Genomic DNA, 19079 nt, shown 5'->3' with positions numbered 1-19079 from the left:
TAAGGTAGCATGAAGACACTGTCAATAACAGAAGATTTCCGCATTCTATTTCTCACACACCCTGTCTCAAGCTTCTGGAGGATACCCTGCTCCCACGCAAGAAGGAAACAAAGAAAGATGACACAAGAAACAAGGACATGATGGGAATCTAACACAGAGCAGAGAAACCATCCAGAATAATGCCTGTGCAAGTCCTGAAGAAGAATCCTTCAATGGGAGCCAGGGCAATGGTTCAGTAGGAATGTCCCCCACACAAGGTCAGAATGGATAGATTACCTGCTGCATTTGACCATTCTGGGAGTAATTTTAGCAATCTGTCAGAGGTTTCAGGACAAATTGGTCATAAAATAAGACAATAAAATAAAATAAAAATGAAAAAAATAAAAAATAAAAAACAAGGCAATGATCACTAAGAAGCAAAATATTGTATCAAGTGGAAGAGCATTCACAATGGCCAAGCAGTAGTTGTATCCCTTTCATGAATGTATAATTTTCACTAAAGTTGTGAAAGTTCATACTGGCAAAGAAGGACAATATCCACCTTACATATGATGAAGTCAAAAGATAATGTCTTACAACATATCAGTATATGACATGGAAATCAGTTCCAGAAGAAATTGCTAAAAGGTTGAAAGTCATTTCTTCTCAGAAGTGGGCCTTGTTTGGGACTGTGCAGTAGGATAATTTTATTTTCATTAAATCTTATAGAAATATTTGTCAGTTTAAATCATGAATTTTGTATGTAAGGAGTATGTATTTCAGTACATATACTGCAATCTATTATATAAGTGTAAGTCAATAAATTTTGCTGTGAAAAACAAGAAAAAGACTAAAAAATAAGAAAATCTTGCTTTTCAAATATGTGGGCAAAAAAGTCCAAATTGGTTTGCTTTGTAAATTTTAGTGAAGAGCCATGGTGAATAAAGTATACATGACCACATAAACTTAATTTCCCTGACAGACATTAAGATGTGTCTCTATCTTATATACAAATGTAATTATAATAGCTTGTATTATATACAAATACCCCTTCTAATGTCCTTAATTATACATATGTAAGTAAAACAACCTAAAGAACTAAGATTGGCAAGTGCCTCATGCATATGCATTTATTTTTATTATTTTTTATTTGTATTAAAGTATAGTTGTACAATATTGTATTAGTTACAGGTGTACACTATGGCAATTCACAATTTTTAAAGGTACACACCTATACAGTTCATTCATTTGTTCACAAAAAATTACCAGGCAAACTCTTTTTTTTTTTTAAATCCTTCCTACAAAGTCTCGATATGAAGAAAAAATAAAGATGAGAGGGAGAGTCTAAGATTCTCAGTATTTGAAATTCATCACCAAACCCGCAATCTTTCTGTTTTCCGGAACATGCATTGCAAATGAATGTTGTCTCTTTCTTTCTGGTCAAGGAAAAGGGTTGGAAAAGCTTAAATCAATGCTTACTTTAAGTATTAGAACTAATTACTTTTTCATGATTTAATTTAACTCTGCTCCCTCCCCAAGGCCCCTTTTTATCTGTGGAGGAAGGAACACAGTGAGAACATTACACTGCTTGTTGACATTGGGCTTCACCTGTAACTAACATAATAAGCACAGTTCTTACATCTCAAGTATGCTCCCAAATTATATTTCAGTGATCAGCCCATCTTTCCTAAATCTAATGTCCAAATTTGGCCTGACAGAGCACGAAGCTAGATTTCTGATAGCATTCCTGTTGAGGACCTCTGTTATCAGATGGGCTGAACATGAACTGGCCCTCGAATAAGCATGAGGTGCCCTTCCCAGACTCCAAAGAACATCAATCTGTGCTCCAGGTTTTTCTTGCGTGTGTATTGGAATCTCAAGCTCTCATGATAGCCGATGATATGTTTGCAAGTCCCAAGTCAAAACAGTTATAGTGAACCTTCTATCACGTTTGCAAAAACAGATTATCATTATTATATTGTTTCAACTTTTTGTGAGAGTGTTAAACTTGACTGCATCCTGACATAGTTGGACTGGTGTTGGGAGGCTTCCGACCATGGTGTGCAGAGAAGAATCTTGTATGTCCAATGCACCATGAACAAAAATCATTGCTGACAGCCTTCCTGGTATTGAGATTTTCCTTTGGAATTTCTTGATGTGTATGAGGAGACAGGAGGAAGATAGAGGACATAAAGCAAAACAATGTTGCATAATTGCAACCCAGTTTCACTGATCCAACACAATTCTATGGCTTTGAGGATATGTTCCTGATCTGCATTTGAGGGGATTTAGAATAAGAGAGTTTGGGTACAATACTCAAGTTCCACTATTACACTTCTCACTCACCCCAGATGAACTCATGTATCCACAATAGTTATTTCACAGAAAGCATGACACAAGAGTTTGTAATAAGGTTGGGTTCTGATGAAGAGAATTGTGTACACCTGTGTCCAGTGGCATTCACCCAGGGAAGTTTCTGGGTAAATTATCAACACTTTGTGAGAAGGAATTATTTGGTGGGTGGTTGAGAGTAGGGAAGAGGGACCCATGTCTTGCTCTCAGCGTTCTTCTCCTGGTTTCTTCTCCAGCGTTTGTTCAGGTTTGCCTGGTTAAAAAGAAGCCTCCAAATATACAAGAGCAAGAACAAATGGAGAATTTAACCTTCCCTTCATTCAGGCACCCCATCCCTGTGTTAACCTCAAAATCTATGTAGAATATTTAAATGCAAACATTATTAAACACTGGCAGTTCCTTTGCTCCAGTCAGACTTTCTTTTAAAACAAAAAACCACTAGGGAAATTATATGCAAAAAGCTATGTTAATAAAGCACTCAGGTATAAATTTATACTTAAAAAAATGTTAGGAGATACAAAGCCTGAGAGACTCGGAGTCACTTACAAGCAACCATATTTCTCATATTCTATATAAAGCTATTTTAACAGCTTAATGAGTAATCTAAAAAAATTATGTACAGTGTAACTGAATTAATGTTACTGGAAAAATGTTAAGCTTTGATATTTCCAAAGTTTTTCATGCTTCCATCCGTTAGCTAAATGTGACAGCTCAGCTTTGTGGGACAATGTGTATTACAGCAATCACCTATCCACAGGCTGTGAAGATCGTATTTCCTCATCAAAGGCAAATGTCCTTCCTCATATGTCCTTCATTCCCCTTTCTACACTTATGCTTGAGGTAGATCTCAAATGCATGAGACAGTTCCTCCCATAGGTCTAGATTTACAGTAGGTGGGGTCATGGGTATAAGCAAGGCTGCTTGAGTGAGTTTGTGAGAAACAAGTTTCTTCAACAGCTTTTGGTCTATTGGACCGGTGTCTGAAAAGCAAGTCTTCGGTTTGGAACTATTTGTTTTAGGGGGCTAACTACATTTCTAAAGCCAGTACCCCAAAGAGGGCAACACTTGAAGCTGTTTGACTTTATTGCACATCAAGCCTTTCAAAGCTTTTGCTGTAGTAGCCACATGCACAGAAATCCACATCTGGGTTAAGTGAGAAAAAAAAAAAAAGAATAATAAGAGCAAGTAGAGGGGGGCCCCAAGTTGAACATCCAAGTCAAATCAAGGGGTTATGGATCATTTGTTCATTCCAATTTTCTTTTTGTCAGCAGTCTTTGGTAATTCTCCTAGTTCCATGATGTAATTTCAGTAAAATCAAATTTGAATAGCCCAAAGTTATATAATTAATGACATTCAATTTCAATTACAATCACTAATTGATCCCGGCCTACTCAGAGGACACCTGGTGGCAGGCAGTCACACTGCAATTTGGGCAGGTGGAGGTCCTGCCAACTTGCTAATTTGTTTGGCCAGCTAGTTAAGCTTTTAAAAATGTATATATATATATATATCACTTTAAACGCTTAGTCAGGTAATACCTCAAAGACATTTCCATAAGGACCACCCCGTTATACATGATGGAGAGAAAAATGCAAAAAATTTGAGAGGAGGTTGCATAGGGAAATGCTGATTAGGTACAGAGCAGGGAGGAAGGAATTTATCAATGGATGGATATGGAAAAAGATTCAGGAGGATTGGGAGAGGATGGTTAGTTAGCTCATACCTTTGTGTTGGGTGACTTTTTTGACCATATTGTACCTTCTTTCTGATATTTAGTCAACTATTTAGTAATACTTCTTTTGGTGACGAATAATTCTAAGTTTTTCAGTCTGTAAATGCTAGGCCACAGACCCTACTGTGTATTTATAAATGTGGAAGAAACCACCAGCCAGTCTAGGAAGACAATTAGGGAACTGATTCTCAAAGTGGGATTCGCAGACCAGCAGGATCAGGATCATCTTGAAATGTGAATTTTTTGGACCCTATTCCAGATTTACTGAGTCAGAAACTCTAGGGATGGGAAGCAGCAGTCTGTGTTGTCACAAGTTTTCCCAGTGATTCTGATGCATGCTAAGAGTAGATGAAAAGCCAGGAATCCAACAAAAATATGAGTCCAGAGTTCTTGCTCTGGGCCACTAAAACTCAAGGACTTGTGATGGTATCATCTTCCAAAGGGGAGTTACAGCAAACACAGCTGGTTAAAGGTGAAACTTCATTCCAGAGTGAAACAGTGGATTAACACGTTAGAGCAAACATGGAGGAAACAGCCTCTTTCCGAATCTATTCTCAGAAAAAGGGAGTTAGGGAAAACCTCCAGAACTTGAGATACCTGCAAATACAACTCCTGTTCCTACTGCTGTTCTTTACAAACAATTGTGTGTGTGTGTGTGTGTGTGTGTGTGTGTAGCTTCATACAATTCTATTCAGTCTTCATCTTGGTCCATGGAAAGACACTTTCATCTTCATTGCCCTTGTACCTAGGGGTGTGATGGGACAAATTTTCTCCACTGCTTTCAAATCTAGCCTCCTGTATCTTCCCTTACAAAGCCTCAGTGTGCTCCTACTCAGGGCTCCAGATCTGGGTACTGGCTTGGTATAAAAGTAAGACAAAAAGGGGATTGAGGATGGAAAGGAAGAGAGAGAGAATTCACATCAACAAAGATGAACTGGGGTGGGAAATGAAGGTTATGAAAGAAAAATAAGAGAGAGAAAATCAAGTTAGAAAAGAGAGAATGAGAGAGAAGGCAGGGAGTAAGGAACTGGAGGCAAGAGCTGGGAGGGTGGAAGAGACAGGAACACCCAGCAGCTGTTTGGAATAGATTGCATGCACCATCCATTCCGAGTGGACTCTTTCCTGTGTTCGTCAGCCGTCTGCAATGTGGTGATTAATCATTCATGTCAGAGTCCCTAATCCTATTCAATGGAAAACAAATGCCATGGCACCCAGCCCTTTGCTTATCCCATGCACTTCACATGCTTGCCTGGGTGAGGCCGTCTGGGACAAAGATGGTTTTTCTGGGGACCCTCAATGCAAATTCTGTGTAGCTCCACATGTTGAAGACATCCTATGATCTCAAGGGCCTTGCCTTTTACAGGAAGAAAAAAAAAATTCGCTGGCAATAAAGGTCAAGTTATGCTAGTTAAGCAAACAATCGACATTCATTTAATTCTCTTTTAAAGAGAAAAGTAGCCTCCATTATTTATAAAGCTCCTTCCTCCAAGGAACACAGAGCAACTCATACCAGTTACTTCATCAGTCCTGGCATCCTTTTGTGACAGGGGTTAGCTCCGTTGTCTCATTTTGCAAATTCTTTCTAATGTTGTGCAATCCTTTGTCCTACCCATTTCAGTCTTCTGGCTTCACTTTTTTCATCACATTTTTTTTCTTTATCCATATGAACTTTTCACTGGAAGAAAGAGTCTAGAAAAATTTTTGTCCTAAAGGACGTTAATACAGTCTGCCTTGGAAATTGCCATTTGCACACTGAACATAGAATAGGATGGAAGCATTCAGACTCCAGAGCTAGGAAGGCTAAGCTTTAAATCCCAGCACTCTACCTGAGTAGCTTTATAGCTCATGGCACATGGATTTACATCCATAAGCATCAGTTTCCTCCTGTGCTAAGGCTAAGATACCAGTAAGATGTAAATGAAATAATGCATGTAAACAGCATATAGTTTGTGCTTAATAGTTATTGCCTTTTTTATCTGTTAAGTTAGAGAACTGAGTCCTTTCACCACTGCTGGGTCACCCATTTTTGAGGAAGGACCTGAGCAGGTAGAACTGTGCTTGGAGAAAGGCATTACTTTTTAGCAAAGGCTAAGTTTCTAGTCTGTCCACTAAACAGGCTTAAGAACTTTAGTGGATGTAAGAACTAAAAAGATGCTGCCAGTCCCAACCTCACACATCTCTAATTCAACTCAAAATAAGGGCAAGGAACTTCATTAAAATTCTTCTTTTATAAAATTCTTCATAGTAGCATAAGAACTACTATGCTTTAAAAACATGCAATTTTTTTTTCCCTAAAATTTTCCCCTCATTCTTTGTGGTGTATTTTCTTTGCTGGTCTCTTGAGTATGTGTAGAGGCTATCCACAATGCATGACTCTATTCTTACTGCAAGAAAAAGCTAGAACTTGGTTCTAAAGGGGTTCTTAAATACTTTTATTTATTGAAGATGTGTTATGAGTCAGGTCCATATGTGAGTTTTACATTATTGGACTTATTTAAGCCTCACTACCCTTACATGGTAAGGGTTACTATCTCTATATTTCAGGGAGGAAAAAGATCCTCAGAAAATTAAGTGGCTTTCTCAAGTTCACAGAGCTAGTTAGCCACAGAGTAAAATTAATAAACCCTATGATTGCTAGTCTCCATAACCTATCTCATGTGGAGAAATGAGGAAAGAGACTGATGAGCCAAGTACATAGGAAGCTCAAGGAGATCCAATTGTAAAAACTAGGGTTCTTTAGTCCAAGATCATTAACATAAAGGAAAACCAAGATAAGAAGTTATAACACTGAGCTGTTTGGCACACATATGCAAGGTCAGATATTCTTTTTTTTAATGTATCTGTTCAGTCCTTATATACATGTACAGTGATTTTAGATTTGTTAATTCATAGACATGTGAGAGACAACTTCATTTACTACAGTATAGTGCTTATGCATCATTCCTTTTGTAGGGTCAAGCATTTTTTGACGTATATTCCTTCATATTCATAAGTACAGGGTTGTGTGATGAGCGATGGAGATAGAAAAAACAAAGGAGGGTTAGAGAGTATCTTGGTGCCCAATAAACATTTATTAGGTGGACACAGGGAAGAAAAATAGCTGAGCATCGGGTGGGCCTTGGTGGGGAAGATACTCTCCTAGGAATCATCAGAGGACCTAGAACACCCGCTTTGGGGGGTTGTAACAGAGAGGGCAAGAGAGATATTATGAAAGACCAGAGGAAATTTCAGGAATGGGATCCCAGCCTTTTAGGGAAAAAAATATGGAAGATACTTGTCCCCTAGCTTCCTCATCATCTTCTGGAGGAAATGGGAAATTGCAGATAAACATTGTCTTGAGTTAATATTCATATAAATTATGTTTTATTAAAATATATACATATTTAATGACACAGAACGCAAATCAATTATAAAGTTAAAACACATATCTCTTTCTGAAAAAGACCCCAGATTTTGGGCACTACTCTTTAAAATATCTTAATGGAAAATGTTGAGAGACAATGGGTCAAATCAAGAAAGAGTGAAAAGCAATGATAAAAAATAGCAATAAATTCACAATCAATCAACAAGTAGTGATGGATTATAGTTTACCTAAATGGGAGAGGTACTCATAATCTTAATTTTATTGTGCTTTCTCTTAAATGAAGAACTACAAGAAGGTCTGCTCCACAAAATGTAGAAGACTAAGTGAGACAACTAAGAAGGGCTCCAAAGCAGAATCTCAACAAACGTGTTCCAAGAAGAGAGAGTATTTAGCATCATTCTAGTCCAGAGTTGGAATTCAAGAAATGTGAGTTGAGTTAGTTGTAAAAAGAGGTAGGATGAAGTTAATATTCATATAAATTATGCTTTATTAAAATCAGTACATATTTAGAGTTCCCATCATGGCACAGCAGAAACGAATCTTACTAGGAACCATGAGGTTGCAGGTTCAATCCCTGGCCTCATTCAGTCAAGGATCCAACGTTGCCATGAGCTGTGGTGTAGGTCACGGATACAGCTTGGATCTGGCATTGCTGTGGCTGTGGTGTAGATTGGCAACTACAGCTCCAATTAGACCCCTAGCCTGGGATAACTCCATGTGCTGCAGGTGCGATCCTAAAAAGACAAAAAGACAAAAAAAAAAAACATATTTAATGACACAGAATGCAAATCAATTATAAAGTTAAAACATATATCCCATATATCTATTTAAGGGGTGAAAGGTCTTAAATGAAGAAATAGACGGCACTTCATAATTCCCCAGCCTCTAAGAGGATACCATAAACAACAAGTATTCTATCGTCTCATTAGAGAGCTTTTGGTTCCATAGTCAGAGAATTATAGGCTGGATAGGACAGGGATCTCAGAGCAGCATTTCTCATGTGTTTATGTTCTAATCCTGTGAAGACGCAGTAGAACTCCTGCGGACACAGAGCCGCCACTGAAGCTGATCAGGGGATAGCAGGTCCTGATGATCACCCGCAGTGATCCCTCCTTGGTTGCCAAGGACTTTTCTATCAACAGAGATCACTTTCCAGACACCCCCTCCCCATGCCTGGGTGTTGCTGGGAGGTTCAAGGATCAGATGCCCTTTGGATTGAATGAGTCTTCTGGTCCCTTCCACCCACACTTGTAAGAATGCTTATCATTCAGTGGATTAGAAATAAATCCTCAGAGACCTCTTCATGTATAATTCAAATTCTGCATTTCATTTAACATTGGAACTAAAAGATATATTAGTCAGGTCTTTTTTCTTATTCTGATGGATTATTTGTAGAATGGCAAGAACAAGAAAACACTATGCTTGTGGCATGTTTGTTTGTTTGCCAGTATAAGGTGAATTTTGTTCCTTTCTTCAATCCCTCCCTCTGCAGCCTAAAGAGAATCTGGCTGAGGATTTATTCCTCTCAGAACAGCAGTTTATCATTGCTGGGTACTCTCTAAATCCACTTTTAATTTACTCTTGTGTCTCAGAGGGCGTGGCTACATGCCTAAAATGTCCTCCCACGGAGGAATGAACAAAGGAAGCATGCTCAGCCCTGATGCTGTATGTCCACTGGGCCCTGATTGTCAGGCATCTTCTTTGGGTTCTAAAGGAGCTGGAAGCTGAACGGTAAGAAATCCAGACCATTTTAATTCCCCTCCCTTACTCCTGAAGGAGTTTAATCTCAAAATATAGCAGCAGCAGAATTTCATCTCAATCTTCTCTTGTAAGAACATGCAATGTCTCTTAGAAGGACATCTAAATTTCAAGAACATTCAGAATGGTAAAAAAAATGGAGGGCTCAGTAAATTTGCAGGATTGGTAGAACTGTAGGTATACAGGATTGGTATACTGTAGGTATAGCCACTTGATTTGGGTATTTAATTTACTCCAGCGAAATTCTCATGATCACCATCTTACCAACACTTTTCATTAGTTTTATTCCATTGTCTATGTCCTCTCATCCAAATGATAACAACTTCCTATTCCTTTTACTAGTAATATTCTTTCAAATAGATACACAGTTAACTTTGACTAATCTCCTATTTTTCTGCTTTTAGACAGAACTAAGTAAAACTACAATGTTCTGCTTTTCTACTGGTTTTCCAAATGGACACTAGAATGAAAAATGAACAAACATCCTCTGCAGTTATTTCTTTACTCAGTGTTCACTGTGTGGGAACAAATGTGTATTAATCACTGTGTCTATAATAAAATAATAGGGAATTCTTTTTCATTGTGATTCCAAAATTATTTATTGAACATCTACTATGTTCTAGGCATTTTTCCAGTGATAAAATAATGAACAGAATTGGCACAATCCTTGCATTTATAAAGCTACCCAATTACTGAGGATCAGAGGTAAATAAATGGTATAATAAATGTTACAATAAGAGCAAAGCACAGAAGAGGAACATCTAATCTACACCTAGGGGTCCATTGAAGGTTTCTAAATGAAAGTGTCTGGCATCTAAACTGAAAAGTGGAGAATAATAAAGAGAAGGAGCAGTGGTAAATTAAGGAGGAAAATGGAAATGGAGGAGGACAGTGTTACAGCCCTAGGGACCACCAAGGCCAAACACCCAGAAGTAAGGGAAAGCTTCTTTAAGGGACATATCATTGAGGGTAAGGGGAATGACGGATGTAAAACTGAGCAAATCAAATGACAAAATCAAGGCATATCTATTAAGTCACCCTAATAGCTTTATGGAACCATTAAGGTTTGAAGATGGGATGAGAGATGATCAGATTTGCATTTTACAAGAAGCTTTTCGGCTACACATTGATATGGGATGAAATGGTAGTGAGAGGAAGGATTTAGAAGGTTCTTCCAATCATCGGAATTACAAGTCAAATAACCTGGGCTAGGAAGTGGTAATGGGGCAGGGGAAAAGTGGTCAAATTCTAGAACTATTTAAGAAGTAAAATCGCAGGATTTGATAATTAGATGCAGGTTTGAGGGAGAGAGAGGCGTCAAGAATGTACCTATACTGGTGATTTGGGTACTTGGGTGGTTGGTGATAGTGTGGGTCACTGAGATGACGCAATCTTTATTACAATGCTTTTTGGCCATTTAAAGGCATATCTCCAGAAAAGAAATACTGAAAATCATAGTAAAACCTGTAAGGACATGGTCTCCACCTTGGCTGAGGAATGAAATTACTTACAAGCTTTAAAAATATATATATGGATTATTGGATCCCACCCCCTGAGATTCTGATTTAGTTGCTTGGGGTATAACCTAGGATAAGGATTTTTTAAAGACCTCTCCACCCCCAGGTGATTCTAAAATATCACCACTGTTGAGAGCCCTGGCTCTAAGGGGAAAGTAGGATCTGACACCAGGATGATAAGACAGCCTTAGAAACTGGAGGTCTTTGACAATCAGATTTAACAGCACAGAGATAATTCCATAAGTCTGTTCAGAATTCAGTGCAGCATTCTTCTGCTCTCATCACTCCATCCTTCTCTCATAGAGCAACAGATCTGTTTTATGTTGTCAATCTCCAAAACCTTCTGTCAATGGTAAACTTCACAAATTCAAAACCTCTGAATCATCTTGGAGTCTCTTCTTGCTTTATATTCAATCAGTCAGCAAATTCCACTAGTTTCCTCCTCACAGTGCCTTCCTCAACAGTTCTTTTGTGTTTTTCCCAATTCCACTATCCTAATCCTCCCACCTGGATTATAATTAAATCTTGCCAGTGGTACCTCCACTTTAAGCTCAGCTCAGCTCCTCTTGCCACTGCTACCCATTCCTATGCCATGTTTTTCTAAAACATTATTTCACTGTGGTGAACAGGTCAACAGGTACCTTCAGCATAGCACAGGGCAATCTACTCAACATTCTGTGATAACGTACATGGGAATGGATATGTGTATACGTATAACTGAATCACTTTGCTGTACAGCAGAAATTATCACAACATTATAAGTCAACTATACTTCAATAAAATTTTTTTAAAACATAATTTTCATCATGTCACTTTCCTGATTGTTTTTTCCCCCTTAGCCTGATATTCATATCCTCTATAACCTACTTTTCTGGGTTATTCTTTCACTAATTACTTTTGAAAAAGTTGGCTTCAGATAAACCAGGTCTCTTTATTATTCATGTATGGAATGTGTACTCTTCCTCTGCACTTTTTTTTTTGTCTTTTTTTTGCCATTGTTTGGGCCGCTCCCGTAGCATATGGAGGTTCCCAGGCTAGGAGTCTAATCGGAGCTGTAGCCACCGGCCTACGCCAGAGCCACAGCAACGCAGGATCCAAGCCGTGTCTGCAACCTACACCACAGCTCACGGCAACGCCAGATCGTTAACCCACTGAGCAAGGGCAGGGACCGAACCTGCAACCTCATGGTTCCTAGTCGGATTCGTTAACCACTGCGCCATGATGGGAACTCCTTTCCTCTACACTTTTGAAGTGTTTTTCATCTAAGTTCTCTCTTCTTCATCCAGTTACAACCCATTCATTAAAGCCAACTGAACACTCAATTCTCAACATAGCCTTCCCTAATCATTCTGAAGTATAATGTTCCCATGAACTCATTGCAATTATTGTTTATACCACTCATTTGGCACTTAAGGTTAAATCCCTCTGTGAAATTTTGTCTTAATTTACGCTGCAATTTAATGTCTCATTTTCCCAAAGAGTTTATAAGCTGTTGGTATGAGGATAAAACATGGTTCCTCTGAAGTTCCTTGAACATGGTAAGTGTTCAAATTTATTACTTAAAGGAATGAATAAATAAATGAATAATGTTCTGGCCTTCACATATCACAGTGACTACATGTCTTACTTTTGGTACTGACGGCAAGATCTAGGCTCATCTTTCTCTCCAGACTGGCATTCTCAATACCTATCATTTTGGGAGGGTTGCTGTGTTCCCCAGATGCATTACCACTGTGACAGTCCAGTGCACACACCAAGTCCAAAGGAGAAAGCAGAGGAGTCCACTACTTTCTATTTCAATTTGTATTTCAGTCCACATTGACTCTACTCGAGGTGTGAATTGGAGAGACCCTTCTCCCTGGCTTTGTTGCCCTCAAAGTATTCCTTGTTGTTTTGCTTTTTTTCTTGCTTTTGGAACTCCTCTGCTTCCTTCACACTCACCCTCTCAGAGTCTGCTTTGACGTCCTCTCAGCCTCTGGTCTTAGTTTTCCCTTAGGGGAGTTGGCAGGAAGGGAGGGAGCCTCAGATCCCATGCAGGATGTGGGAGTGGAAGAGCTGAAAAGGGTCCCTTCCCAAGGCAACATTCAATAGCAAAAAATGAGGTGTGTTACGTGTGTTTAAGGAGTATCTGGCTCTTTTCTTAGACTTACAATTACCTAATTTAATTATCTTAGCTCAGTAGGATTCTGGAGGCTAGGGTGGGTGGGGACATGTGGTTGTATCTCTAGGAGAAAGGGTTGGGGGGGATGCAAGAGGAAGGAAAAAATGATTCTGTACTTGAGAAAGTGTCCTGAACTGCACTGACCACCATCTTCTGTCTCCTGTGAGGCACCACATTCTCTTCTTAGTTGGCACAAAATAAAATGTTTCTCAGGAAGGATGTCATTTTTTTTCCAAATTGTGACTTCTTATTAATCTCAGAAACCATCTGGAACGACCTGCTATGTAGACTAGTGCCAAGAAATATGAGTGAGTCAGCTATCTAAAAGAGGCCATGAATATATTCTCTGTGGCTCAAAATGGTAGGAAGTGAGAGGAAGCTCAATTTAAGAGAAAAAGATGTGTGTAGCTTTACAAAAATAGAATGGCTTCTCTCTCAAATGAGTGGATTTTCTGTGCTGGAGGCATACGTCAGCCTAGCTGAGTAGTCCACATGGTGAGGATGTCCCAAAATAGGTTCAAGCAATGGATGAGCCGTTGGACTCTCTCAAGTCTCTTTAAACACAGAGATTCTATGAGCAATGTAGTTAGTGGACGCTTCTAAGCTGTGATAGAGAGAACGTAGGATTTGACTGTAGAAGCCCCAGGCTTTAGTCTTAGCCTAAATCAGCTCCTCTAGTCCTCACATTTGTACCAAGTGAGTTCTAAGAGCCGCCCACTGCAAACATCCTATCTTTGTGACCATCAAACTGTAAATAATATCAGGCAGTGGCTCTGACTCACAGACTCACAGTGCCTCTGAAAATGATCTGTTTCAATCCACTTAATTTATAGATGAGATAACTGAGGTTCAGAGAAGTTGAGTTTGTATCATTTTTGGTTCCCACAGTGCTTAGTGTATCATAGGTGCTATACATATATACAGTCATGCTTCTTAAATTAAGTTGAATTTGCAAAAGATGGGCTTTATTTTCATGAGGATCAGATGGTTATTTGAAATCAGCCTGATATTTTTGGTTCCTTCACCCTCCCGGATTTTTTCTTCATATGCTCAGATAGCCAGCCCCTATGCCTTGCCCATATGGCATATCTGATTGTGAGTCTGCTGTTGGGCTCAGCCAAGCATGGCTTGTGATGCCTGCAGCCACTCCTGCTGCAGTTTCCCAGCTACCAAGTATTCCTAGAGACACTCACGTGCTGGGGTCATCAGCAGAGCCATCTCCCCACCTTGCCTTGGCTTGGTTCATACCTTTAGGAGGCCAGCAGTTACCCTACCACATTCTTCCAAATCATGGTCTCTGCCCTCTCACAGCAGAGCCCACATCCACAGGATAGGATAGGCTTCTGTAAGAAGTACTAGATTTGAACTAGGAAAACATAAATGTCAATCCCGGTTTTGTCAGCAAGACTCTGAGTAACTTTGGACAGATGACTAAAGCTCTGGGTGATTCAAGGGAAAAAAATGAGGTAAAAGATTTGAATGTACTTTATGTAATGAATGTTACATATATTTATCTCTTATCTTTGTCTTTGCACTATTCTTTTCTGCTCCCCCCCCCCTTTTTTGACAACTAAGTACTTCTCTATATAGTGACATGGAAATGGCCCTGCCCTCATCAATTATTCAAGCTGCATGTCCTTGGGCAAGTACTTGATCTTTCTGAGCATTGGTGTCTTCATTATTAAGTGGGGTAGTACCCTCTTGCCCTGTCTACTTCGATTTGCTGCTGTGCAAATCGAAGGAGGTATTTTAAGTAACAATGTTTTGAAAGTTAAAATTTAGAAAGTTTCAAAACTGTAGGATGATTACTTTTATTGCTCATTCATTTACCATAGAACCTTTCTACATCATAAAATCTCAGCATAAAATTTCTGCATCTTAACTGAATTTCCTCCCTGGTGCACAAGATTCTTCTACTACCAATATGGAACTTTTCGTCCCACATAAACGTTTTCACAGAAAAGTCAAGTAACCAATTAAAAAGTGTGGAAAATAATCCATCAGTGTCACCAAAACATATTCACACAATCCATGTCTGAGAAGCGAACTTGCACTTACCAAATGTTGCTTTATATATTGCTATTATGACCACTTGCTTTGGAATAGTGTCCCATTCATGTGTCCATCAGATTTTCCCTAAAAACCAAGGAGATAGGAAGGGAATCTGCAAACACATTGTGTAAACAGGAGAACCAAGGCTTCTGGGAGAGGTGGCTCTGTGTCACTTAGCAAGCAGACAGCTCTGAGAAGGCAGGATAGCCTGGTATGGAGAGCACTGGTTTTGAAGTCAAATAGATTTGTGCTCAGAGTCCTTCTCATTACTTATTCATCCAAGATGTGAACTTGGGTGTAATGCTTCTCTGGATTTTTTGGTTTTGTTTCTGTACCTAAAGATGGGAATGAGAATGCCTATTTCTTAGATTTGTCCTAAGATGGAAATAAGAAAACAACATGAAATGCTCATCACAATGCCATTTGCACATAGAAGATGCTTAACAGTAGTAATTATTTTTATTTATATGAACCTGAGTGTTTCATTGGCAAAGTTTTATTTTGCATTCTATGAGTTTCTAATTTTTTTAACAATACAAGCATTTTTACTTCATATTTCTTAGCTTTAAATTGTCTCATGTGTACTGAAACCGGACTTCTTTACATCAGGTGAGAATTGACTATTTTGAATGATTATACAATCTGTCAGCCAAGAGTTCAGTTTTAGTTGTATAGCTACCATTGTCTGGAAAAACATTGTATAATTATTTGAACACTCCCTTTGTGCTTTTCTTTTATTATTTTATGAAAATGAATGGGAAACAGAAAAATGAATGTGCTCATACTGGTGGCAAGAAACACAGGTCCCATAAATTTACCATAGTTGAGACAAAGATGGCAGTCCCTAGACAGTCTAGAATTGATGAATCTGTGTTGAAGCCTTAAGCTGATCAGCTGGGCATATGCTTGCAAAGGAAAAGAATACAAGAATGAATAGTACCCTGGAAATATACCTTTCATGATTACGCAGAACTAGTTGGAATTGTTTTTATGCTGTTTACTTTTCAAAGACCAGAAAATCATAATAAACTTTACATCAATTGCTTGAATTTCTCCTAGCTGATTTCCATGTGAGAAGCATTAGAAACTCAGTATCTAAAAAGATGGGGATCTGCTTCCAGAGAAAGCGAATGTGCAAAAATGACTGGTAGTAATACTATTCTTCCCTTAGAGTAGTTCTGTTCTAGTCTTCAGTTAAATACAAAATCCAAAACTGCAGGATAACTCTTGTTTTAAAAAAAAAAAGCCATACAAGCATTACTCCCTGATGCCAGAAGGTCTTAATAATGTAGCTCATGTGCACTTCTGTTAGCATATTAACAGAGCATTTCTGAGGGTAAACATGATCCTTGTCTCTTAAGGAAGCAGGATACTGTTGGCTGGTGTCTTCCCTGACAATAGATGGGAGTGGAAATATATTTCTTTAAGCCTGTATAGGAAGTGTCTATTGATACATTTGTGCATGTCTGGATGACAAAAAAAAAAAAAAACAGATTTTTTTTTTTAAATAGGCTTTACTTCACTTATTTTTGAATAAAGATGTTTAAGGTAGGTCACTAGAGAAGCTTGAAACCCAGCCCATGTTCCTTTAAACAAAATGACATTTTTTAGTAAAGAGGTTCCCACTGTCCCCTGCAGAAATATATCTGATTTCAGAAAAGGATTGATTCAAATAAAAATGTGTTTGTATAAGAAAAATTATTTTCTGCTGAGAAAACACATAGTTTGGGGTAAATTTATAGTTCTGGCCAGGTCATTAATATCTGGTTGTCAAAAAGTATTGGTTTGAACAAAAATATGTTGTAATAAAAATGCATTGTTTTGAAGAAATTTATTGGCCCCATGAAAACCTATTCGATTCAGAAAGATATGTTGATTTCAATGAAAAATCTATTTGTTTTAAGGGAGATAGTGCTGGGCTTTTGGTTTTTCTATGGGAAATCCTCTCTGTGACATTGATATTCACTTAGAAAAATGAAACATGGACATAATTAGTGGAAAGACTGTGAAGAGAGAACAGAAGTCCCGCCTAATCAATAATGCTTAACACAGACATAATGAGCTTCCATCTTCTGCACACATTGACAAACATTTGCCAATGAATCCTTCCAAACAGCCTGAAGAGGGGTGTGGCTGACTGTGATTTTAGAGGATGAGCACTCATTGTAAGAAAGTATCAGGAATACGGAAAAAAGAGTCATAAGTTAAACACTCGACATAGTGATCCTCAAGAAAACCACTCATTTGTAAGAAATCCTCATAGGCTGACCTCAGTCAGCTATCTGACCTTTCTCTCCTGCCAATGCCTATGATAGAATAAGGTCTTGAAACACTTAAGAACCAAATTATCAGGTAATTTTCTGTCTGAAAAGTGTATTCAGTTTTGAAAGCGAGAGCTATGAGAATGGCATTGGGATGGGGTTTGCTCAGTGTGGGCAAAGGGGTCTGTGTCTCTTATCCAAAACAAAAATCTGTCTCTGAAATGTTGGTAAAAGTACTGAATCCAAAATCAGTTCTGATCTCTTCAGCTATTTGCTAAAAGCAAGAACTGACAAACTTCTTTGGGGTTAAGATCCAGATAATGGATATTTTCAGCTTTGCAAGGCCATACGCTCTCGATCACAATTACTCAGCTGGGCCACTGCAGCGTAAAACCCACCATAGACAGTAAGCAAAGGAATGAGCATGACTGTGTTCCAATAAAACTTTATTTACAAAAACAGGTAGTGAACAAGATGTGGCCCATGGGCCTTAATGTGCTTAAAGAATTAACTCCACTGCATAGCTTACCTAAACAATTGTGAAGAAATATGCCATTAAGAAAGCTAGTATGAAGGGAGCAAACACAAATAACCTATGAAAAATGACCCAAGCACACTTCCCAAGAGATGCTGACTGATGCAGAGACAATCCAAAGAGGACAATGTCTTGAGGAAGAAGATTCTACATGTATTCACAGTAGCTTCAAGGAATTAAATGTAATTCCAAAGGCCAGTAAAGGATTATTGTTACATCCTTTTCCCTCAGTATTTACCAAAAATAAACAGTAGGAATAGGGTTTTAGGTGTGAACTTTATTTCTGAAAAATTTTAGAGATAAGTACAGATAAGAGATGTGGTTTTTATTCCAACAGGGGGAAGCTGCTGAGTGTGGCTGCAGGTATGTTAGGGGAAATAGAGCTCTTGGTCAGATCTCCTTTGCTTTAAAATAATTGTCTTGGTCCAATGTGTTGTTATTCAGGATTCCATGATGCTGGATTAAACATTCTAGCAGTTCTCTGATAGCCATGCAGGCTGAAGCCCTGCAGGCACACTGGACAAATCCATATCCAGAATACGTGCTGATTTCAGTAAAGATAAATCGCACTAATCCCTTCTCTGGTGAAAAGAGTAAAGTGTAATCAACTTGCTGCCAAGTGGCTAGTTGTCCTCTTGAGAGAGGATGCTGTAGCAAGAGTTAAGCATGATTTCTGTTGCTATGAACTTGAACAATCATCAGTAGCAGCACCTATATCAGCTTTGGTAAGAGGGAGCCCATGCTTTTGACCATGCATCAGCTCCATTCCTGCCACTATGTCTACTCCAACCATGCCCCTATTGTGCCACAAACTGGGATGACCAATGATACAGGCTGTCTGAGTCATTCTGCCTATTTTCATTTAGTATCTCTTCTGTGTTGAATGCTTTGTAGTGACTATTCATCTACAGTTTGACAATATTCATACTTCTTGCCCATTTCTAGAGGCTTGCAATAAGCCTCACATGACATCTTTTCTTACTACAGATTCCTCTAACACCACAGGCTCTGCTGAGTAATGTGACCCAAGCAGATGCACTTCCTGAATCGCAGTCTGGACATGCGGCAAATCCTTTCTTAACATTTTTAAAATTTACTCTCTTGGTCTGTTGTGGAGGCAGTTTCAGAGGCTTTCAGTTGGCCTTCCCCACAATAACAGTTTAAATAGCATAGCAAAGAAACTAATGTGAGAATTCAGATAAGTACCAAGTATGTTTATTTCTGTTATACATTTAAAAAAAAATAAAGGAAATGGCTAACAGTGGATATTCCATTGTAATTCAGGCTAAGGATGGAACTATATTTATTGTCCAGCCCCCATATGGCCTAGCCTAAAGAAATAGAATACAACCATGCTTCAGATTCCTG

This window comes from Phacochoerus africanus, chromosome 6 (assembly GCF_016906955.1).
Source record: "Phacochoerus africanus isolate WHEZ1 chromosome 6, ROS_Pafr_v1, whole genome shotgun sequence".
NCBI lineage: Eukaryota > Metazoa > Chordata > Mammalia > Artiodactyla > Suidae > Phacochoerus > Phacochoerus africanus.
Note: the sequence above shows the minus strand (reverse complement) of the source record.